Source organism: Monodelphis domestica, chromosome 1, assembly GCF_027887165.1.
Source record: "Monodelphis domestica isolate mMonDom1 chromosome 1, mMonDom1.pri, whole genome shotgun sequence".
In the NCBI taxonomy this organism is placed as follows: Eukaryota; Metazoa; Chordata; class Mammalia; order Didelphimorphia; family Didelphidae; genus Monodelphis; species Monodelphis domestica.
In genome coordinates this window covers 134,494,033-134,519,948 of record NC_077227.1, presented here as the reverse complement: position 1 = coordinate 134,519,948, position 25,916 = coordinate 134,494,033, and the positions used below count along the sequence as shown (strand labels likewise).

The window sequence follows — 25,916 nt, the reverse complement described above, 5'->3', positions numbered from 1 at the left end:
CTGTGGCAGGTCATCATTCAAATCTATTTGGTATGAGCTGCAGGGATACTGCAAGAAGAAACAATTAGGAAGGGCTGCAGGTCAGGCTTAAGGAGCAGTGGCTTCTAGTTTGCACGGATATGAGCATAAGAAAGAGCTGGAGGACCAAGTCTTGCTGGTACAAACCATTCTCCTATGTACTAAGGAACTAGATAGAAATAGCCGGCAATAGATAGGCATTTATTGAGCACTTGCTGTTCACCCAATGCTTTGCCAGGTGATACAGATGATCCAAGAGAAGCATCCAATGAAGTCTTTGATCTCAAAAGCATACTTCTAAATGCATTAGGTAAGACTTGAAGAATAAAGTAATGTGTTTGGTTCATGAGCAAACATTCAAATTGTGTCCATCAAACTTGGGAAGCAATATGGTAATTCTAATTATACTCCAAACTGTTTTGGATATCGCTTTTATAGAAATGAAATCTGAAAAACTTGGGAAGACTTGTATGAACTGATAAAAAGTGAAGCAAGCAGAATCAGAAGAACAATTTATTTAGTAACAATAATATTGCAAAAATAACTTCGAAAGACTTAGTAACTGATCAATACAATGACCACAATTACAAAAGACTCAAGACGAAACATATTATTCACCTCCAGATAGAGTTGATGGTCTCAATGCAGACTGAAATATAGTTTCTTCTAATTTTTTCTTTCTCTTACTTCATAAAAATATGCCTAATGCAGAAATTTATTTTGCATTGACTATACATTTTTAATGAGGGAAAATAAAATTATTAAGACATCCTCATAAAAGAAGAAATGCAATCTGATCTTGTAGCATCTTAACTGAAGACACATCTAAGACTTTGTTTTCTTTTTCCTTTTTTTGGTGCAAGAATAGACTAGAGGGAAGGTTCAGTTCAACTCTTTATTTATTTATTTTTATTATATTTGCCCAAATACATGTAGATACAATTTTTAATCATCTTTACTGACATTTTTTACTTTACTGACATTTATTGACCCATGTTCTCTCTCTTCCCTTTCCCCTTCCAAAGAAAGCAGGAAACATGATACACACCATATATATGCAATCATGCAATACATATTTCCATGTTCAATGTGTTGTAAAAGAAGACCTCACTTATTCAAGAAAAAATTTCATGAAAGAAATAAAAGTGAAAATGGTAAGCTTCAATCTGGATACTGACTCGGTCAGTTCCTTCTATGGCGGTGGATAGCCTTTTTCATCATGAGTCCCTTGGAGTTGTCTTGTATCGCTGATGATAGCTAAGTCATTCACAGTTGATCATTAAACATTATTGCTGTTACTATGTACAACATTCACCTGGTTATTCTCACTTCATTTTGCATCACTTCATGTAAATCCTTGCAGGTTTTTTTTGTGATCATCCTGTTTGTCATTTCTTATGGCACAATAGTATTCCACTACAATCACAAAACACAACTTGTTGTTGATGACATCCCTTCACTTCCAGTTCTTTGCCATCACAAAAAGAGCTGCTATCAATATTTTTGTACAAGCAGGTCTTTTCCCCTATCTTTGACATTTCTGAGATAGCAAACTAGTGGTGGTATTGCTGGATCATCTTTATAGCAAGTGTCTCTGAAAATGGCCTCAGTTCTCCACACTTTCATTTTGCGGATAAGAAAATAAGATCACAGAAGGGAAATTGCTTCCCTAGGATCACATAACCAGAAAATGGCAGTTAGGATTTGTACCAAGGAAGATAGTATAGAATGAATAGAGAAGAAGGCCCTGGACAGAAACTTGGTGTATACTCATAGCTAATGGTCATGACATGGCTGAAAAACCAACAAAATAAACTGAGAAGGAACAGACAGATTTGAAAAAATGGGAAGAGTAATGCCTCAAAAACACCAAGAAGAGGGAGGATATAGAAAATAATGGAAAGACAAAGATGATACAGTCTCTGCCTTCAAATAGCTTATATTATATCATGTGAGCTCATATACTAGGTAGATGGAAAATAGATACAAAGTGATTTGGGGATGGTTGGGCACTAGCAACTAAGGGGATAAGGAAAAGATCTCATTTGGACGGTAGAGCATGAAGGAATAAATGAATAAATGAATGAATGAATGAGTGACTGAGCATTTACAAAGTGCTTGTAATGGGCTCAGTAATGCTGGGCATACAAATTTGAGCAAGGTGGGTAGTTTTTGCCCTCAAGGAGTGGACAGAAGTACATGGGTAAGGAGAAAGAGGGCACAGTAGTGGGGACAAGCTAGTTGGGATGCTTTGTGATGAACCTGAGATAAAGTGAAAGCTCAGCAATCAGAGTCTGGGCAGAAGCAGATATCCTAGTTCCAGTAGGGGGGAGGAAGAGGCCAAAGTGTGAACTGCATGGTTTGGAGATGTCCAAATATGTATCTTGAGCTGAGTCTTGAAGGAAACAAGGGATTATAAGAGAAGTGAGAAGGACATGCATTCCAGATATGGTGGACAACTAGTGCAAAGACGTGGAAATAAAAAATGAAGTGCTGATTATGAGGAAAAATAAGGACAATTTGAATGAATCATAAACTCTATGAAGAGGAGTAAAGTATGACGAAGCTGGAAAGGTGGGTTGTAAGTCATCAACAGAGGAGTTTGACTTTGCTCCTGGAGGCAAGAGAGAGCCATTGAAGGTTATTGAGTAGAGGAGTGATCTAATCAGATCTTGCAGGTGGGAAAATCACTTTAGCAGTTGGGATGAAATTTGGAGGAGAGTGGTAGGAGACTTGAGGAAGAGAGACCAAATAGAAAGCTTTTAACATAAAAGCAAAAGGTAATGAAAGCTTTAATTAAAGAGGTAACAAAAGGGGACCAGTTTGATAAGAAGTATCTGAGGTCACATTTGAACCCAGGACCTCCCGCCTCTAGGCCTGGCTCTCCATCCACTGAGCCACCCAACTTCTCCCTTCCATCTCCTATTTTAAATGTAGAAAATCAAAATGATAGCTTTGATAATACTCTCCCCTTTGTCAAAACATCCAAACTCAATGCAGTTCTCTGATTCCTTGGGCAAAAACTCCCCCCCTGGTGTGTAATTAAAATTTTGTACCCCAGGACTCCATTTCCCAGAATCCCACTTTTGTCCTCACATTAAATCCTTATGTTTTGGAGATAAAGTTTCTGTAACCCCTCCTTCTCTCTGCTCTTCTCCTGCTAAGGAGGTCAGGAAAACTTCTCTTTACTCAGGCTTTTACTTTTGTCTTTTTATTTCCTCTACTTCAAGTTATTATTAATAAATCTTATAAAATATAATAGTTGGAGTTATTGGATATTAATTTTAATTTTATGCTGAAATGAGGGATCTCCATTAGCATGGAAGCTCTCTGAGAGCAGAGATTGTCTAACTTTGCCTTTGTATCTTTAATCTTCAATGCCAGACACCTAGTAGGTACTTTAGCGACATCTTTTCATTCATTTGACAAAACTGATAAAGTTTCTCCTAGGTGCCAAGCATTTTCAGAGAGAGAGAGAGAAATAGTGTGTGTGTGTGTGTATGAGAGAGAGAAAGAGAGAGAGAGAGAGAGAGAGAAGAGAAGAGAAGAGAAGAGAAGAGAGAGAGAGAGAGAGAGAGAGAGAGAGAGAGAGAGAGAGAGAGAGAGAAGAGAAGAGAGAAAGAGAGAGAGAGAGAGAGATGGGGGTGGGGGCAGAGACAGAGAGGGAGAGAGAGAGAGAGAGAGAGAGAGAGAGAGAGAGAGAGAGAGAGAGAGAGAGAGAGAGAGTGAGAGAGAGAGAAGAGAAGAGAAAAGAGAGAGAAAGAGATAGGAGACAGAGAGAGATGGGGGTGGGGGCAGAGACAGAGAGGGAGACAAAGGGGGAGAGAGAGAACCCACAAGGAATTTATACAGATCCCCTTCTGAATATAGAAGGTCATCCAGCACTAACCTGACTTTATGCTTAATATAACTATTCCTTTCTTTGTCCATATCTCACTTTAGGTTTCATATTTCTTTTAGCCTTCTCCTGAAAATCTTCTGATTTTATAATTCTCCTTTTTTCAAGGACAAGGAAATCCAATGTATTCATGTAAAAATGATTACAAACAATAAACCAAAATTACTGAATCATAAATGTTTCTCAGAAGACTTTCCCCCCGCCCAAAAAAAATTAATACTTTGAGGGCAGCTAGGTAGCTCACTTAATTGAGAGTCAGGTCTAGAGATGGGAGGTCCTGAGTTCAAATTTGGACTCAGACACTTCCTAGCTGTGTGACTCTGGGCAAGTCACTCTTCACTCCCATTGCTTAGCCCTTATCACTATACTGCCTTAGAGCCAAAACATAGTGTAGATTCTAAGATGGAAGGTAAAGGTTTTAAAAATAGTAATAGTGCTTTGACCCAGCAATATGACTACAAGTCCTGTATCCCAAAGAGATTAAAGATAGAGAAAAAGGACCTACTTGTACCAAACTATTTATAACAGCTCTTTTTGTGGCAGAAAAGAATTAGAAACTAAAAAATGCCCATAAATTGGGGAATGACTGAACAAATTATGGTCTAAGATTGTAATGGAATAGTCTTGTGCCATAAGAAATGATAAACAAGATGATCACAAAATCCTAGAAAGATTTATAGGGTGTGACTCAAAGTGAAGTGAGCAGAACCAGGGAAACATACACAGCAACAACAATAATGTATAATGATCAACAAGGCAAGGATCCAGGACAACTCCATGGGCTTCATGATGAAAAAGATATCTTCCAACATAGAAGGAATAGTCTGAATACAGATTGAAACAACTTATTTGTCACTTTATTTCCTCCATGAATTTTTCTCTATTGTGAGCAATATGTATCTTGTTTCACAATATGAATGTGTAAAATTTGTATTGTATGATAACATATATACAACCTATATCATAGTACTTGCCTTCTTGTGGAGGAAGGAGAAAGAGATGGGAGAGAGGGAGAGAACATGGATTGCAAAGTGTCAGAAAAAAATGAGTATTAAAAATTTTATCAACATGTAATCTGAAAAAATTAAAATAATAATAATCCCCAAAAATATCAGATTCACTTATTTTTTTCCTTTATGTTTTAGGAAAGCAATAAAATTGATACAGGTAAATTCACATGCCTTACATCATGAATAGATATAAAAAATGCTGAATAAAACAACGCTGTATCTAGTATGCAACCTTTCTTTACACTAGGGAGTAATAAATAACCATTAATGTGATAATTCCCTCTTTTTGGAAAAAGACTAATGAAATGTAATAGTCCTTTTATAGATTGTATATTTGTTTTAAATTCTTTTTAAAACCTTGCCAAAGTCAAGAAAATCTACAGAGAAAATTTATAAGCCTAAAGCAATAGTCCAATATTCAAAACCTTTTTTAGAAAGCAAAATTGGCCTAGAGAATTTTCATATTTTCATGTCCTATGATCTTCCCTGTCGAAAAAAAAATAGTTTTTTTCAAATGTTTCTCATGGTAGGTAAAGCCATCTGTGAAAATAAATACTGCTAAATTGCCATGGTCTAAAAATATCAGAATGAGCCTGACAAAAACAAAGCAAAGAAATGTATTACCTTTGCCCTCTCATTTGTATTTCCTCTAGGCATGGTTTTCACAAAAATCTGCTTAAAGGAGTTATATGTTGAATGGATTTATTTGCTGCAGTTTAGTGCTTATATTCTCTTATGCCAAGTATATAAGTATAACTGTAGCTAATGCCCATAGCAAAAATAATAATTAGCAAATTCAAAGAATCACAGAATCTCAGAGCTGAAAAGATGCATAGGTCATCTACTTGAGCTCCTCATGTGAACAAGAACCACCTTCCACCAGATCCCTTCAAAAGTGGTCATCTAGTATCTAACTGCCTTCCAGTTATAATGGCGTCACCACTTTATAAGGCATCCCATTCTGCTTTGGGCAGCTCTTAAAAATTAATGGGTTAAGTTTTTCAGTATATCAAGCTAAAATCTGCCTCTTTGAAGTTTCCACCTGTTCCTTCGAATTTGGCTCTCTGGGGTAAAACAGAATGAGTCTAATCTCTCTTCCATATGACGACAGCCCTCCACATGCTTGAAGACAGCTATCTCAGGTTCACAGACTTCAGAGTTCCTCTATTCTAACCCCTTTTTAAATGTGAGAAATATAATGTGGTTTTCAATGGCCAAAATATTATACCAAAGCAATGAGATTTTGCTACTAGCAGATATGCACAATTAAAGCATGAATGTTGGTGAAGCGGATGGAGAAAACAATCTCTCCTTGTGTTTGTTTACTTTTTCTTTTGGCTCAAATTTATTTGCATGCTAAGTCAGAGAAGATCTTGGGAATGTCTAACCATATGTTAGATGGAGGGCTTAGATCTCTGTCCAAATGCAATCTTAGCCTAGGAGTATGGCTTTATCAAACTCACAGTGACCTATATTAATTGGGAAGTTGGCCAAAAGGAACCCACCAGCTATTCTAGTTCACTCATTTCTCATGTAATATGCTTGGTGTAGGTCAAGGAGGGGAAAAGAAGAGAATCAGTATGAAAGACAAAGTAAGTATGACTAGAAGGAGGTGGCATTAGTAAATGTAAAAAGAATTAATGAATATTTTTCAAACTATATGATTGTTGCATTACAATGATTTTTGGAAAACCATTTTAACACTGTATTAGAATTTATCCATCCAAATTTAGGGTAAGTTTAAAGTAAACTCATATCTGATTGAAAGGATTAGTGAAATTTGGGCTCTGTTTTAAGTACTTGTCTTAGTTTTTTTGTAATGCTACTGAAAAGGAGATTATTAGATTTCTTCCTTTTGTGTTAATATTGGGCCAAATATGTTGTTTAGGGACTCTGTCTACACATCTTTCATCTTTCAAATGAGACTTAAAGATTAAAACTGTGATCAATAGAGAGACAATAATGAACACCACTATCATCACTGGCATTTTCTGTTTAGTACATGTCATTACTACAAAAATATTTATTAATTTTCCTCCTGCATCAGGCTATTCTAGGTATAAGAAATTGGTATGTTAGTACTGTCCTTTATATGTAAAAGGCATGCTGATTTGGAGGGTTGCCACCCCAATAAGGAGCACCAGTTCTGGGTTTAGCAGATCCAGGTCCAATTCTGGGAGAAACTGGTCTCTAAGGACAAGGATCCAGCATCTTCTTTTCATTGACTGGTTCTTCATGCCCCAGCCCCGAACTCCATGGAAAATACTGTAAAGTTTGGATTTGGCTCATGGGATCCTCTCTAGAAAAGTATTCAAAATATAAAGATGAGGCATAAGACATCTATTTAGTTTCTCTTTCAAAAAAATTAAAACATAAAATATTCATTATCTTGCATTAACAGATTTAAAACACAAGACTAATACTTAAACCATTTCATTTCATTGGTACCTTGACTCTGGAATATCTGACCAACTCCATCAAGGTCCATATCCCATGGAAAACCAAAGACCCATTCATCTTCTCCTCTGAGAATCATTGTAGTGTCTGCAAAACAAAGCAACACAAAATCTCCGGCTACAATTAAAAATCAACTGAGGAAACCAAGAATTCTCAAACTTTGGACTTTATTATCAAAAAAGCTAGGAAGAACCATCTCAAGATCATTGTAGTCATCGGTGCTCCAGGAAAGAAACACAAAGCAGGAGAGATGGCCGGGGCTTTGAGACGCAGTCTCATCATTGGCTAAAGGAGCCCGTGCTCCTACATGAGGACCAATGAGAAGCTTCTGATTTACCTTTGTAAATGTCCTACTAACAAGGGTCAAGTTGCATATTGCAGAGATCCAGGGTATTTTCTGCAGACCAGCAGGAGAGGAAAAACTCCCTCATTATTCCTATTATATATTCTGTGAGTTACTTTAGTTCAAGAGCAAATGTCCTGCAATCTGTTTATAGCCCAAGTGACTGATATAAGTTGGAGACCAATCTCTTTTGCATAGATTTGTAGAAACCTAGATGAAAGTTATGACTCAAGTATAGTGGGAAATTTTTCTGAAGCAAAGATGATGGTCAATGAACCAAAAAACAATACTGACCTGCTTATAATCAGATTCCTAGGATCAGATTTGGCCTGGGTAAACTCAGAGCCTTGGAGGGACTACGGGCCACAGATTCTCAACTCAGGTACCACCTCCTTTGAGAATCTATTCCTAACCCCCCTTGTCATTAGTTTTCTCTCCCTTATCCTCAAATGATCATGTAGGTACTTTTCATTTTCCATGTTATAGCCCCCCAGGAGACTGTAAGCTTCTTCAAGGCAGGGACTATTTTTCAATGGCCTTTATATCTTTAATATCTAACCCAGTGCTTTACATATATTAAATACATCATAAACACTTGTTTTGGGGGCAATCTATGTGGCTCAGTGGATTGAGAGTCAGGCCTAGAGACAAGAGGTCCTGGGTTCAAATCTGACTTCAGATACGTCCTAGCTCTGTGACCCTGGGCAAGTCACTTAAGCCCCATTGCATAACCTTTACCACTTTTGATTCTAAGACTAAAGGTAAGGGTTTTAAAAATAAATGGCTCTTTTATTATGTTGGCCTGTAGAACATTTCACCAAAATCAAAAGCTCCATTCACATTGTCAAAGCAAAAATGTCCAGTTTTAAAGCTGTCAGCAAATCCTATCTACTTCAATCAATATCTGATGCTATTTTAGATATTGATTGGTCACGTTAAGTCAGTTGTATCCTGAGTTGTGTCCCTGGACTAATTCCAGTGATGGTAAAGAGGTTTATACTGAATTATCCAAATTCAGCTACTACTGATAGTTCTTGGAACTTGTGGTATGTGTCTGTGTGATGGCCAGCAGTAGTTAGGACTGCATTCCATTAGTTGTGGGAACCTGAACTTACCTTTTCACTCTATGCATTACTTGATACGATTCTAAAAGGGAAGGGGATGCTTGTGTGATCTTAAAGAACAACTGTTGGGTCCAAGGGATGGGAGCATTGCATCTAATTCCTTCCACTAAGAGATTCTCAGCTCTAGAACAATGAAGTAGAACTTCACTTGGTCCTGTTGTCCTGGAGGAACGAACCTAGACTCTAATTTAAAGAAGGCAGATAGTTTCCCTTTTCTTATACTCTTCAAGCCTGTTAAATCCTCAACCCTCTGCCCCAAGATAAATTTATTAAAAGATTATGTGGTTATACAATCCAGATTAAATTGCCTTCAATCATATAAATTAGGAAAACGTGTATGGAAATTTATTACAGGTAATTAGTAAAAAAATACACATATACATAAAATATAAATATTATGTGGTTGATGCTTGTTTTATGAAAAATTACTCAATATAAAATATAAATCTGATATGAGACAGGTATTGATTTCCTATAGATAAAAGAAATAGATACAAATTTTCCCAGTATTCATTGAATGACTTAAAACAGAATTCAAAAACCTATAACAATTGTTATACATTTTCTGGAAACTGAGGATAATTAGACCTCAAGAAAATAAAGGCGTTTGTGGGACCACCAATTAGATATGGCTATATATTCCATCTCACTTCTGCATTCTACAAACAACTCCTTCCAGTGTTCATCGTCTTCAATGAAGAAACTCCCTCTTGCTTCTAGTCAACTGAACCTGATGAATCTCTGAACATCTAGAACTCACAAGGTCACATCCAAGCCTGTAAATTAATTCTCAGCAACCTACTTAAACACACACACATACACACACACACACACACACACACACACACACACACACACACACACACACACACAAAAGGCAGCAGAAGCCCAAGCACAAACTCATCTAGTTGAATCCATAATCCATGATCCAGAGATGAGGAAAGGTTAATTCAATACCCTTGAATAACTCAACTCAATCTTGAGTTATCTTCAAAAGAAATGCTTATGTATGTATATTCGATATTAGATCCAGAGCTAATTCATCAAGAACAACCTCACCCATAATCTCTAGAGCTAGAGTACTAAACTATGATAAATAAAAAATATGAGAAATGTCAATATGCATAGTTTACATGAAGTTAAAATAGTGCTTACATATGAATAGAAATTCTCTTTCTACACAACCTATTTGATTCATCACTAAACCCCCTCCCGACTGGCATTTGTTCCCATTCTGTGCTTCTCCTTCATCTAACCTCCTCTTCATTCTTCCCTTAACCTTTTCCTAAAGATCTCTATCTCTATTTCCTCTCTTCTCACCAGACACTGGTGAAGGTTCCTAAACTAAACCTGGTGGCCTCTCTTTACCTGTGGAAGGTCTGGAAGGAAGAGAGAAGACTTAAATTAGGATATTCTTTGTCCTATACTTAGAACTCTGCTTAGTTGTTAAAAGATAATTTGTTTAAGCATTTCTATCAACCTTAGAAGGCAAGCTTCAAAAAAGAATAGAGCTCTGGGATTCCTATAAATCAATTAACAAGATAAACACCCCACCACCACCACCATCCTCCTACCTCAAAGACCCATGACAAACTAAAGACTAACAAAGGGAGTTATCCCAAAAGTTATATGCTAAATTAATTCCATCCATTCTATGCTTTATTTTGGAAAGAATTCATAGCTGGTTGGTTGGGCGATGTAATAAAGTGAATTCCATGTTTTATAATAAATGTCACTTCTGTCAATTTCAGCATTTGCAATATGTGGAGAGTGTAACTCTCTCTACACAGTGTGAATGTGAGAGCCCCAGTCAGTGTTACAAGGAGCTCTGGAGCATAGCCAGGCTAATCAAACAGACCATCTTGCCGTCTGATATAGTAGTAAAGTGCAGGGAAAGAGGGAAGGAAATTGATCAGTTTGCCAGTGGCAAATGGCCAAGCTCTAAGAGAAATACTGATATTGATAACTTTGGCATTTTTCTTCCACATGAAATGTCAACAAAATTGGTTTTACATAATATGAAAATGTGAACACCTTTATATATTTAATATTGGCTAACACCTACTTTGAGATAGAGAAGAAAATGGGACTTGGAGTCAGGAAGAACTGGGTTTGAATTCCATTGCCAGCACAAACTGTGAAAGTCAGAGAAGCCATTTAACCTTTATGAGTTTCAGTTTCCTCAAGGCACAATGGGAATAATGATGTCTTCAGTGCCTCCATTACATTTCAGTCAAGCCTTTATATGTATGTGTGTGTATACTTTATGCAAAAAGACTTTAAACTTTAAAGAACCACAGAGTATCCTAAAAAAAAAAAACTTAGTGCAGCTTTAAGCTATTAAAATTTTGTTTTAATGGCTTAACATTTCCCTGAAACTTCTGAGTCACCTTACACATAAATATCAATTATTATCATATTTTATGTGCTTCTAAAAATAATATATAGTTATTCTATCACACTTCTAAGTTTTATCTACTCCAAAAGACTATCAAGTTCCTCGAGGTCAGGAACCATGAATTTTCTGACTCCCTAAGGACCTGAGTGATCAACACAGAGTAGCCACTGAGTAATTCCAACATATTGGGAAGTTAAGTCTCCCCAAAAAGTAGCTCTGGTGTTTCTGCTCTCTGGAGTTACACATATGAAGTTCTGCAGGTTCACTTTGTTTTCATATCATTCTTTCCACAACAGTGAAACATTGTTTTCTGGAGAAATTATGGAGAAAAAAATACCCAAATATATACCCTGTGTCATGATAACTAATGATACCATACTAACTGCTACTGAAAAGACTTTTATTACAATTTAAACTCCAGGCCTGGGAAGGAGAAAGAGAGAGAGGAGACAGACAGAGAGACAAGAGAGAATGGGAGGGGAAGGGAGAGATGGAAAAGGGAGAAAAGATGAAGACAAAAAAAGAGGAAAAGGAAAGGAAGGAAAAGAGGAAAGCAAATTTCCTGGCCTGGAAAGACTAATTGTGAGGACTGAGACTCCTATTCAGATTGAATTCTTGGTTTCATTCCTATTGATCGCAATCAGCCAGAGTTGTCCCTGTAACAAATTGCCTTAAATGATTACAATAATAAGAAGCATACTCGGGTAAATAATGCATGAGACTAGTGTAAGTCTTTATTCATTAGAAAGATGCCCATATTGCATGGTATTCAGTTCAGCTTAGGGAGCCTGACTTGAAATGAGTTCCCACTGTTCTAATATTAATCAAGGTTTTGCCATGTGTAAACCCTCCCTTCTGAGAAGGTCTAACTGGGAGTCTCTACTCCATGAATTTTTCACAGGTCATCTAAAAGAGCCTTCAAGGTTTCATAGCATAAGAACTGTAATACAGCCAGACAGATGCAAACAGCTTAACAGCATCCATGACAACAGTATTTAATGTATTCTGATGATAATGAAACACAGGACGAGTTAACAAGCTCTTTTCAATTACAGGGTGCATTACAGGCGAATTAATGAATCTGAAGTTAGAAGCCCTTGTTTTCAAAATGCAAATTTTTTTAAAAGCATTGATACTGTGATTTTGTCCCTTGTAAAACAAATATCAGGGATTGCAATGCTTTTCTTAATGAAACTCTCTTTTAATGAGGTAGGTTGAGGAACAGGCATGACATAGATGGAAAGGCTGAGCAGGATTGCTTGCAAAACATCCCGGGCCAGTACACGTAAATCATTAGAGAGATCACATTTGTAGGATCATTTGATGACGAAGGGTTTTGCTAACTGTCACAGAAAGACAAAATTTCCTGCTTAAAGGGGTTTAACATCAGTATTGATGAGGAAGGGCAATGCCAAAGCTAGAAATGTCAGAGTCAGTGTCCCTTCCCTTTCCCCCATCCTACCACCCCCCCCCCAACAATGTAAGATAGTTTGATTTCTCAAGCCGGACTTCTGAAAGAACTGAAGATTGTTCTGTGTATGTCTATAAGCAGCTAGGTAGCACAGTAGAGTGCTGGGTCTGGAGTCAGGAAGAGTCATTTTCCTGACTTCAAATCCACCTCAGTTTCCTCATCTGTCAAATAATCTAGAGAAGGAAATGACACACCACTCCAGTATCTTTGCCAAGAAAACTCCAAATGGGGTCACAAAGAGATGAATAAACAACAACAGCAATAGGACCATTTCTGGGTTCCATCAGGTACATGATTCCAACTTACACCCTCCTCTCCCTTGTTCTTATCGATACAAAAGTTGGTTTGTGGGAATGCAGCCTAGTAAATGGGGGGTATCCTTCTATTATCAGCCCATTTCTGTGAACATAAACTTTACTCATTTTTCTTTCCAGAGACTTTAGGGAGGCATCATTTACCTAGCAAATGCAAACTCTAGCAAATAGACAGCAACCTGAACCCCAGCCTAAACTGACTTCCCATCCTTTTTGTGTCTGGGTTTTTCTGCATTAGTATGGGGAAATAACTTATTGATCTGGAGTAAATATCAACTTAACAGTATAGCCAGGGACTATCAGGAACCTGTCAGATCATAATCTCTGAGGAGTTTGAAGATTAAAACATTTAATGGAGGGGGGAGTATCCAGAGGTTGTTTCTCCCTTGATTCTTCCATTTAAACCTTTGGCTCTGCTTTATTCTCTACCCCAAGTAAGACATCTCTCCTCAGAGATTCATATCTAATCAAGCAGTGGTTGAATGTCTGCTGCTTCTTAACACCCACCAGTCTGTTGCATTCTGGCCTTCTCACCGGAGGGAGAATTGAACACTGTAGGAGCCTCCTGCCTCAGCAGTCAGACTGGACCTGCCCTTCTCCAGCTGTATCCTCTGTACTCCTGGGAATCAGCCAGGCTCAAGCCAGATGATCCCGCTCGATGGAAAAGGAAATTCTCTGCATTCTTTATCCAAAACACATTTGCCAAAAGAAATGCAATGAGCAGGCTTGGGTTTTCTTCAGCAACCAAATATATCTTCCATGATAATAGAGTTCAGAAAGAAGAAATTAAGTCAAGCTTCACAGAAAAAGACCGTTTACTTCTGAGCGAGAGGGAGAGGGTTGTGGGAGGAGGGGGCAGCTCGTACTCCTGAGACAAGACAAAGTACTAGCAGATTCTTTTCAATACACACTGGCCTCCAGCTTGGAAAAAGTGTGTATTACTCTTCACTTCACAGAAATGATAAACTAAAACGATAGGATTGTCTTTCCTACCTTTCAGTCTAAAACCCTGAATTTCTAAGAACAGTTCTGTAAATCCTGTTCTTAACCTAAAGTTGCCCATTTCCCCAGCCTTTGTAGGTCCTGTTCTATTTCCCCAAAAGGAAATTCAAATCTTTTGTCCTATCTGACAACAAGGGGGGCTATTTGGGAAAAGCAGACTCATTTGTGAGGTGTACAATGCCATGGTTAAGTGAAGTGACATGAGGTGCCTCCAACCCCACTCCTCAAATATTTCTCCTATTAGTTACTATGAAATTTCCTCCCCTAAAGATCCTTCCTTAAGAGCCTCCTTAGCAATATAAGCATTTCAATTAAGTAAATTCATTAGGTTATCTAGAAGAAATAGAGACACTGATTAGTTTATCTGAGTAATGCTTTACCACCTATTGTGAAGGAACAGCAAGATTCTAAAGGATATTAAGAAAGACATTGTGTAAGGAAAGAAGATGAACAACTAAGGGGAGCTTTTTAGGCCATAGGGGTGAGAGGAGGTTGAAGGTGGAGATAGCAAAACACATCAGGGGTATGCCAAAAAAGAATAGGGGAGTGCTTTCAAGAGAAGTGAAAGAACCAGAAAAATCTGTCTCTTATTAAATCTTTACCTAATAATGGCCAAGAGCCCATTATGTGCTAAATATTTAACTAGTTGCCATGAATGATATATATGTATGCATTTATATGTATATATGTTTATTGAAATATGTATGTGTATGTATGTGTATATACACATATACAGGTACCCCTTCCACACCGTGACTTTCCCCATTGTGGTTTCGATATATCATGGATCAGCATAAGAAATTAAATGGTAATTTGGGGGGAGTTTTGCAAAAACCATAGATGGCACACAAAGGCCAAGCAGATGACAGAAAAAGTTTGGAAACTCATTTTTTAACACTGACCTACATATAGCCTATGACTAGATACTTAACCCAAATTTTATAATAAGGTACTGTAAACACGCCATAAAAGAAAAAGAAAAAAATTCAGACTTCTCTGGTATGAAGGGAGAAACAAAAAATGTTAAGGAGTACCGCACCCCTAACCCCTGTGATGTGGAAGAGTTATTTCATCTAATACTAGGGGTCCTCCCCTGGCTTTCCACCCCTTCTGATTCCCAGCATGCGCTTTGTTTGATCTCAGTCAAGTTCCAAGCCTCCACCACTTTCTACAATCTCCTCCCTGTGCCCCACCCCAAGAGCACTTTCTCCTGCTTTCTAAGATTCCTTTATGTGGTCTTTCCTCATTAAAAGGTAAGCTACTTGAGGACACTAACTGACCAGATTGCTTGTATTTACTCCCACTGCTTAGCAAGGTCCTTAATCATTTTTATCTTATCTATCATCTATCCAGCTATATTTCCTATCTTCAGAAGCTTATAATCTAGTGGGAGATCTATAACATATGAATGGAAAATAATTTGAAACATGAGTGCAAAATAAAATAATACCTAAAATGAGAAAGGTCATCTGACTTGAGCAAGATGCTGAAACAAGAGAGTATGGGATCAAATGGACAATGGCAGAGGAGTTACCTTTGAACGGGAGAGCCTCTGTGGTGAAAGGAGGGAGGGAAAAAAAAAGGATGAATGAAGACACAGAAATTGTGAAGTAAAGAGTAGAGGAATAGCCTTAAGATCTTCAACAAATTGGGAAGTGAAGTCATTGGCTAAGAGCATGGGGATTAGAGGCTTGACAAGAGAGGTTTAGAATGGGAAGCACACAAGGGATAAATAAAAAGATTTTCCAGTGGCAGTAAGGGTTCAACTGAGGCTATATCTGTTGTAACTTTTTCCAACAGCCTAATTACAGAAATGGATAGAGTCTGAAAGTAAAGCAATATAAAAATGGTGACAGGGAAAAGAGTTGGAATGGTGGACAATAGGACTCTTGCTGAGTAGGGGGGAATCAAGAGAAGCCAGAAAAGGGGTGATGGATGGAAATAACAAGAAGCTGAGCGTCTGGAGCCCATGTTTCAGATGAGGGTCAGGTTCAGAAGGACTGAGGGAATGGGAGAGATAGAAGGACAGGCATTCGTGGTCAAAAGGGAATTTCAGATAAAGATTTCAGGGTTGCAGTAATATAGGGTTATGACAAGGTTTAAGATGTGGTCATATGTATGAGTAGCAAAAGGGAAGTAGAGATAGAGTTCACTAGAGATGAATATTCAAAGAGTTATCAAGAATGGATTAGCCAAAAAACAAGTTTGAAAAGAAAACTGGAAGACAAGTGCTAAAATCATTGAGAAGGAAGGGACAGTGACACAGAAATTGCTTATACTTATCTAAAGAAATAGATTGAGAGGAAGCTATTTCGAAGGTCATCTAACCCCCTGATTTTACATATAAGAAAACCATACACAGAAAGATTAAACAACTTGACTAATGTCACACTGATATGGACAGAAGGTAAGAGGTAGCAAAGGAAGAGTATTTGGGAGGGTGGAATTGGCTTTTGTTTTTAAGTTTGGGTTTTGTTTTAAGCAAATATTCAAGATAGGAGGAGTTCTGATAATGGTATGTTGGGAAACTTGGTAGAGGGTCAATTTCAACACAGGGGAAGAGAAATAATCCAAAAGTTCGATTAGGATTATCTTCTGAGATGATCATGTAAATATACTGATGGAAGGAAGAAGTCTATACTTCTGTGGAGAAGTATAGATACTCTTTAATCTCTCAAAATGATAAGATTTGGTATTCTCTCCTCTATTCAGAAAAGCCAGATGAATCTGGTTCGTGTTCACTCTGACTCCCTCCTATTCATCTAAGGATGAACTGGTAACCTTCAGGGTCCGCAATCCGAAACCTTCCAAGAGAAAAGATGGAGAAAGACCTATTTAAGCATGTTGTAATTCTAGAAATCAGTATCACTGCAGGGGTCTAACCCACCAAGGTCCAGGGCAATTGGAGATAGCTAACTATTAAGACCCAGGATACTTCAAAGAACCTAATAGACTAAGCCTAGCAGAATGGAGAACTGGTAAGAAAAGGAATTGCCCTCCCAAAATAGGTAGAAATCAGAACAGAGTAACCATGTGAAACAGAATCTGAATTCAGGCCTTCTGACTCCACAACCAACACACCTTCTATGACGCCATGTTATCATGCCTATAATAATGCCACATGCTTAGAATATGTTACACATACAGTATTAAGTCTACTCATGCTAAGAGTGATTTATCTCCTAGTTCGCATTATGTATTGTGCTTTTCGTTGACCTAGAGCAGCATCCTAGTCAACAGGGTTACTTGGAATTTTTTTTCTCTGTGATTTATGAAGAAAATCATCATGACATTGACTAATGATCATTGTCCTTCACACTCAGGGGCCCTACCCAAAAGCACTCCCCACCACCAAACTAGAACAACCTGAAAATGCTCATAATCCACTATGGAATGTTTCATAAGCATCAGTTTTAAAATAATGTTTCTTTTTTATGGACTAACACCAAGCTTGTGTTTCCAGCTCTCCCAGGGGAGTATGAGCACAGAAGGCAAAATGACCTGCGGCTAGCCCAAATCTGCCAATATAAATGTGCCCCTTCACCTAGTGATTTAAAAAAAAAAAAGGAGGAAATCCATCCATCCCTTCTACCAGCTGTACTGTTATTCCCAGAACTACAGTGACAGTGTCATGGGTGAGTCTGAAAATAAACTAAAAAAAAAAATAGATTTTTTAGCTCAATGGAAATGACTGAAGGATAAAACTAATGTTTTGCCACATGGAAAAACACACACATACAAAATGAGGTAACGGGAAAATATATTAACTTTCAGAGACATTCACCAATCCAAATTTCAGAAGAACTTGAAAATGTCCTTATAAAGTCATGCTAGACAGACTAAACGATTCCTCAGTGGCCAATCTGTGTGTGGTATTGGGGGTTATGATAGAATAATGGAATTTTAGGTTACAAGGAGGTCAGTATCACTTCAGTCATCAGCCAAATCTAAGATTAGTCATTTTGGGGAAATGAACAGGAAAGAACACAGATTGGAAAGGTAGACAGTCCTAACTATGAAACAAGGCCCCAAAAAGCTAGCAGCCTGCCATGATCGCAGCTTTGACTTGAGGGGCATGCCAAATTTTATACATTGCTTACCCTGAGCCTCCCTGCAGATGGGAATTAAATAATTAATTAGGGAATAGCTTACCCCAGAGCCTAAACAGGGGGATTATGCAAATCAACAGTAACTGTGGCAAGGGGCTGAATATTTTATAGTGTGTTTAATTTGTAAACACTCTCCTACAGAGAAGGCTCAGTCAATGAAACCTAGCATAATAGTAATTATTATTACTCAGTGAAAACCACTTGAGTTTCCATAAAGCCTGTTTCCTTTCTGCTGCTATTACTAAACACTTCATGGAGAAATTCAATCAAAAACAAAAGAACAAAAGAGCAAAAGGCAAGGATGAATAGAGTGAACTGGTTCAGATAGAGAACTAATATTATCCCCTGCCTCACACCTGACCTAGGATTCTTTGATCCCAAACACTCAGCATCTTTGCTTGGTGGCTTACTTTCACACACCCTCCTCTTTGAGCCCAACTGAGACAGGACAAGCAATAAGAACCCAAACTAAAGTACACAACTAATTCTGGCATTTTCTCTACATTTCTTTTAACATCACTCATGAAATTTGGACTAGCTCAAGCTCTTCCTATTTTTTTTTTAATAATTTCCCTCTGACCTGCCCTTCTGAAGCCTAAAGAACAACCCACCAATCTTACACCTATGTGTCCTTTGATGAGCTGCCAGTAGCTTACCTAGGCAGTAAGAGGACTGATCAACCCCAGAATGTTCTCCCTCTGCCAATTCTGTCTCTTGGAACTATCTTCTTGGGTCTCTCTGCCTCAAATGCTTCTTAACTCGATTTTAAGTCTTAGTTGGAAAAAAGGAACATTTCATTTTCCATTGCCTAATATCTCTTTCTGTGTTTTGTTACAGTAGATTTTATTGTATTGTAAAGATTCTCTTAGGCTATAGCCCCCATTTAGAGATGTCAGGGATTTTGTGTTTGAAGCAAGACAAAGCTCTCTAACCCAAAGATGAACTTCATTTTTGTTCCAAGAAAAGATTAAAGTAAGAGTTTAATTTTAGAGGCTTTTACTTCCTGCAACTGATTTTTGTTTGACTAGAAAGCTGGAGAGGTCAGTTGTATGCAATTCTCTATGACTCTGTTTGGAGTTTTGTTGTCAAAGATACTGGAATGGTTTCCCATTTCCTGCTCCAGTTCATTTTATACATAAGGAAAACAGAGACAAACAGGGTTAAGTGACTTGCCCAGGATCACACAGCTAGTAAGTCTCTGAGGCTGCATTTGAACTCAGGTCTTCCCGCCTCTGGGTCCTGCGTTCTATCTAAGCAATCTAAGAGCATATATTTCTTTAGCTGTATTTCTATACATATAGCAAAAAAAAAAAAAAAAACTTCAGCAAAAGTATTACAGAAAATCTAAAGGAGAAACCCCACCAATAACTTATTTAGAGTAATGTAGACTAAAAGATAGCATTATACCTTGAAGCAAGAAACCTATAGGAACATCTAGATCTGGAGCCCCTCAGCAGACAGCCCCTAGAGAGTACAGAGCCCTGGGAATATTTGATCTTGTTCTCCTTCTTGACCTTTAAACTCTCCAGGCGGCCATGCGTTGTTTACCAGAAGGAAGGCAGTTTATCTCCCTTTTCCACAAACCCTCCAACTAGGTGAGAATGAGATCATGATTGGGCTTGTTGTCCTGGGTGTTTGATGTGGGGAAAGTGGCCCCCCATCTCAGGGCTGGAGAAGGCTGGGCAAATGTTTATTGATGGGGGAAGTGTGGTAACAGAAGCCTAACATGTGGTCTGCCTTTTACCTAGGCTCAGAGCTACTGCTCTTGCTATCCAAGGTGACACCGAAGTGCAAATAGACCTTGGGCAAAGCTAACATGGGAAAGGTGAAAGTAAAGGGAGAAAGTCAACCTTTCTGGGGATAGTGAGGAAATCTTTCAATCGGCTGCACTGTTAGAAAGAAAAGCACAAAGTCCTTCCTCACTGCCTGTCTCTGACCTGCAGGAAATGTTGATTGCTCATTAATTTCAGGTGAATCCACTGTCTAGCACAAGTCACCTGCTAGCAAGGGTGACAGTATTCAAGCCCTCCACAGTAGAAATATGTACAAAATGAAAGAGCATATGATGCCTATCTTCGAGTATTTGAAAGCTGTCAAATTAGACTTGGCTTCTGAGGGAAGAATGAGGTTCAATAGGTGGAAGTTGACAGGGAGGCAGAATTCAACTCAATATACCAAAGAACTTCCTAATAATTAGTAAAGCCCCCAAATTGAAATGAGCTGACTAAGAATGGATCTTACTGAAGGGGTTCATGATGTAGAGGGATTGAAATGACCTCTGAGGTCTATCATCTATGACAAAAAATGAGCATAGAAAATCAGCATTTTGAAATATCTAGCCCCACAGATGAGGAATTGCTTATCCCAGAAGCACGACACTTAGACAGCTTCTATGCGTCAGGAAAAAGACATTTCCAACTGAGCAAAAACTAGAGCATTTGATCTGAGTCACACTATTGCTTGCATCTCCTGCTCACGGAAATCCCATCACTGAAGAATACCAAGTTTGAGGTATCTCTCTCGAGTAACTACTGTGTAAAATTCTAACCTGAGGTATGTAAAGCAAAAAAAGAAAACCAGAAACAGTATTCATACCTCTTAACAAAAGGAGTTTCAAATTGTGTGAGCATCCTTTGAGGTATCCACACACTTGCTGCTCCAAACACAAAATGGAATGTGTTTCACTAACTTGAGGACACTGGACACAGCTGCCAGTTTAGGTAAGATGTGATAAATTTGGATCCCACTGTCTTTTCAGTTAAGGGGGGGAGGGGTGGGGAGCAAGATGAAAGAAGACACAGGAAAGGGAAACGATATGTACAAAATATGTCTGAAAGAATTTCCATCTTATACTTTTTTCTCATTTCATTTCTCCCTATGCCCTACCTACTACTTCTCTCTCTCAATATATATATATATACATATATGTACACACACATACATATATATATATATATATACCTATCCTGCAAAAGATAAAATAGGACAGTGTAAAGAAATGCTTTCAAAATCAAAGAAGTTGGCACATACCTATCTTTCCTGTTGCCAAGGAGGTTTAAAACTGAAGGATCTCATGCTTAGAAGTTCTGAGCTGCAGTGGCCTATGCACATCTGGTATCCACACTAAGTTTGTATTAATATGATGAGCTCTTGGAAGCAGGAATTGCTAGTGTTTCTATGGAAAAACACTCAGCCCAGATCAAAAACAGAGTAAATCCGATTTTCTTTGCTGATGAATAGTGGGATCAGCCTATCAGTACCCCTTACATTTCCAATCTGAGAGAGAGGGAGAACCAGTATGAAAAAGGGAAGGAAGGAAGGAAGGAAGGAAGGAAGGAAGGAAGGAAGGAAGGAAGGAAGGAAGGAAGGAAGGAAGGAAGGAAGGAAGGAAGGAAGGAAGGAAGGAAGGAAGGAAGGAAGGAAGGAAGGAAGGAAGGAAGGAAGGAAGGAAGGAAGGAAGGAAGGAAGGAAGGAAGGAAGGAAGGAAGGAAGGAAGGAAGGAAGGAAGGAAGGAAGGAAGGAAGGAAGGAAGGAAGGAAGGAAGGAAGGAAGGAAGGAAGGAAGGAAGGAAGGAAGGAAGGAAGGAAGGAAGGAAGGAAGGAAGGAAGGAAGGAAGGAAGGAAGGAAGGAAGGGAGGGAGGGAGGGACTTTTGGCCTATATTTAGACTCCATCAGTTTTTTCTCTTAAAGCAGATGGAATTTTTTTATCATGAGTCTCTGGGATTGTCTTGGATCATTGTACTCCTAGATCATTCACAGTTGTTCATCAAAAAATATTGCTGTTACTATTGTACAGTGTTCTGGTTTTGCTCATTTCACTTTGCATCAGTTCATGTAGATCTTTCCAGATTTTTCTGAAATCATCTGGTTCATCATTTTTTATAGCCCAATAGTATTAAGAAGGAAAATTTAAAATTCTATGTAAGTACAAGATGTTAAAATTGCTATTTTTGGAAATAGAAGAGCCTGAGTTGAGATCTAGCCTCAGATACTTATGAATATTTGACCCTAGGCAACTTGCATAACCTCTATTTGTCTCAGTTTCCTCATCTGTAAAATGGGTTTAATGTTAGCACTTACCTCCCAGGGTTGTTATAAGGATCAAATAATAATTGCAAAGTACCTGGCACATAGTAATTTAATAAATCCTAGTTATATTGTTTTTAATATTATGGTTATTGCTCTAAAAAAATGAAGAGTTCAAAAGCTACTGACTACCCTAAGGCCTTGCAATAAACACCCAACAGACCTGGATCTGATTTTTTTAAAAGAACACTCCATATCATGACTTTACATCTTAAGATCTTCAGTATGTATGGTAAGCTTGCTTCTCTGAACTTTTTCCACTTTTCAGAGCTCCTACAGAATGTAAAGGCTGTCCTACTCATTTGGGGTCCTTTGCTATAACAGAACCAATTATGTGTTTATATCTTGTCTCCTCCACTAAACTTTATGATCCTGGAAGATAGGCAGCATCTACTTTTTTGTACCCTTCTTAGTAATTAATAATAATTGATATTTATAAAACACTTTGGAGTTTGCATTCTCCTCTGACCCTAGCAACAGCCTTATGAGGTAAGTCACTGTATTATTACTATTCCCATTTTACAGAAGAGGAAACCAAAGGTCAAATTGGGTAAGTGGAATTCCCAGTCACACAGCTAGTGGGGGGCACAGGGGAGAGTGGGTGGGTGAGGATGAGTCAAACCCACCTCTTCTTGACTCTTAAGTCTGATATCCTACCTAGCAAAGTGTAGGCACATATAAGGATTAATTGGTTCTTGTCTTGTTAAAGCAGTTCCCTAGACTTCTCCAGTTTTAGAGTTGAACAGAACCCCTCTCCATGCTGGAGATCCCTAAAGAGCCAAGAATGCTGTATGTCACAACAAAAAAGGGGGGCGGATGAAGGAAGGTATTTTTAACTATGAATTCGATAACCACTATAGATGTATATGTCAAATGTAAGCAATACCATGTGCAATCATGAAGTATTTCAGGCACAAAAAGTTCTAAAATTCCTGAGGAAATTCAAATTCTGCCTTTTTTTCTTGGCATTTGGTGGAATTACTTTTTTTTTTTAATCGCAACTCCACTACAAAAATTGGAAAGAAAAGGATTTTTGGTCCAAGTGACGTCATTTCTCCAGGTGACAAGTTCACAACTATAAGGTCCAGAGAGTGGCTTACTCGGCGAGTGTTGGGCTCTCCGTTTTGCCAAAGGGATTATTTCATTCCGGCTATTCTATTGCATGATTCTTTCCTCCGCCCCCTCCTCCTCCTCCTCCATGAGTGCATGGCCAATTCCTCCTCCTTAGTAACAGGTGGCTGCAAATAATTCCTTTGAACTCTAGTGTTCTTCTCTCCGCCCCCACCCTCACCTCCGCCCCGCATTTCTCTAAACTCTGGAGGAGAGTTGGAGAGTACCAATTCTGTTTATTGTGATTTGAAACTCGTCTCCCTCCTCCCACCCCACCCCAGGGAGTTAATTGCTGTATCCCATCACCCCTCCCCCTTGTAAATAGTGCCAGCTGTGGCGGAGCTGTGAGATTCCTCTTATCCTTGCATTGCCAACGCAGCTGTAGGGTTTCATTTTCGACCTTCTGGGGAGCTTGAGTGTAGTTAATTAGTTTTCTATGCCTCTTCCTAGATATGTGTGTACAGACCTTAAGCCCAAAGGTATGCGCCATTTAAGCTACACATGTAAGCACCATGATGTACAAGAATTCCTAATATAAGGTTTCCATCCCCACTGAACTTGCTTGGATACACAATAGTTCCTATTAGTACCTAACAGTGTACATACCTGCCCGAAAGACCGGGTTCTTCTGGAATGGCTGAATATTCTTTTGTCAACCTGTGGCATTTCAATTTTGCTATTTAAATTTAATCTTAAATCGACCTAGTTTGCTATTTGAAATTATCCATCAAATCAGAGCTTCCTAAACTGGGGACTAAGAGCTGATTGTTTTGTTTGTACATTTCAACGTAATTAGTTTCCTCGGTAATCCTAAACATTTTCTTTTATGCAATGAAAAACGTTATTCTAAGGAATCCATTGGCTTCATGAGACTGCCGGTTTATGACACAGACAAAAAAAAAAAGAAAGAGATGAAGATACCCTGCCTTATATTGAAAATTCCATTGCCAAAAAGTTAGATTGGCCTGTAACATAACCTAAGATGCAATCATTAATCCTTTGTAACATCAGCCATAGGTCAAATCCAAGATCTTATTGAAAATCAATTTAGATTGTTCTCCTAGCAACCTGAGACAGGACTCATTTCCTAATAATACACTTCCAAGTGTTCTTGGATACATAATAGCCAAATGAAGAAAATGTTGTAAAAGGGCACCCCAGCTAATTGATTTTGCATTGTTGGGCCGCAGGGTTATTGTTTTTAATGGAGTTAAAATGCTTCTCCTCAAAACCTTTCCCCAAGCATAAAAAACACAAATAAACTCTAGTGGGACCTCATAGCCAGTGGCCAAGAAAATGCAGGAGTGTGCGGTCACTTCACATTTGAAATATACTATAATTAAATTCAGTGGTTAGGGCGTGCCTCCTTCGAATTCCTTGAATAAACATGCCTCTCACAGATTTCCCCATTGACTGGGAGACAAGTGCAAAAAGAAGAGTCCTAATAGAAGTAGAGGACAATTGAAATGCAAAGGCTTTGGTTATAGAAAAAGAAACTGTTAATAAAAAGAGCTAAAAGAAGGGAAATATTGAGGAGAAATGAAGAGTTAGAAGAATCTGCCCTCCTGTTTTCTTTCTCCATTCCCCTTCCATTTTCTTCCACCTCTTAGGATCCCAGTGCTGGAGTAGCCTCTCTGATTTCCCAACATCTCCTCTCTGAAACCATCTGTTTCCTTCCTCTTCCATGTCTACTGACAGGCTTGAATTTATCCACCACACCTCAAATTCATTAGCTCTGCAGTTTTTGCAACCCTTTTCGGCTCTCAGCACTTACTGGGATGTCATAGAACCACCCAGAAAGTCTAATTTCTGACTGAGATTTACAAAAATGTAAAATGAGTACAAGTTCTACCTATGTAACTCACTGCCAATAACACCCAGGTTTCACCTTAAAATCTTTGGCCATTTCTGGAGTGACTCTCCATTTCATAGAAATGCCAAGCACTTAAAAGGGTGGGGGGGAGGGTGCAATTTTCTCTCCCCTAGGAACTGACAACTTCCTGGCCTCTCAATTCAGTCCCTTCTAAAGGTGAGAATACAAAAGATAGAGCTTCCCGCCACAAAATGAAGGAAGGAACGAATCAGGAAATGAAGAGTCCCCCTAGGAAGTGTTCATCACTTTTGTTTAAAGGAAAGCAGAAAAATAAAAGATTAAAGAGGATAATCTCACTCCCATTATTTATCCATTGTCACCTACTTCCCACTGCAAAGTAGATCACAATAGCTTTAGAATTTTCTATTGCATTTCAATAGAATAGTGGTCTGGCAAAATCCTCCAGCTATAGGACAATTTGGGATTTTTTAAAGCAGCATTTATGATCACAATTCAGCCTGAGAGGTCAGCCCTGCTTTAGAAACACATTGCCTTTACCTTCTTTTCCTGTAATTCATCCACCTCATTGGTGTCAGCTGTAAGTTTCTGGATGGGAACAAATAAATGTGTTGTACAAAAGAAATGGATCCACAGTTACATCATTTAGAGGGCAGGATGTGTAAGAGGCTGTGTGGGAAGAAGAAAAGATGGGATACTAAATCTAGGTTATGTTCCTAGACCTAAATCTTTGTAAGTGCATGCC

At 38.4% G+C, this 25,916-nt stretch overlaps 1 long non-coding RNA gene across 1 annotated transcript in view; it reads right to left on the bottom strand.

Annotated features, from left to right (window-relative positions):
* Positions 1–515: 515 nt before the first annotated feature.
* The window catches only part of LOC103098065 (uncharacterized), a 40,665-nt gene continuing 15,264 nt past the window's right edge, over positions 516–25,916 (bottom strand). The window contains exons 3-4 of the long non-coding RNA XR_001626213.2: positions 7,375–7,470; positions 516–7,225 (exon numbers count right to left, since the gene is read on the bottom strand). This is a non-coding gene — a long non-coding RNA (uncharacterized LOC103098065). The remainder of the gene's footprint in view (positions 7,226–7,374; positions 7,471–25,916) is intronic.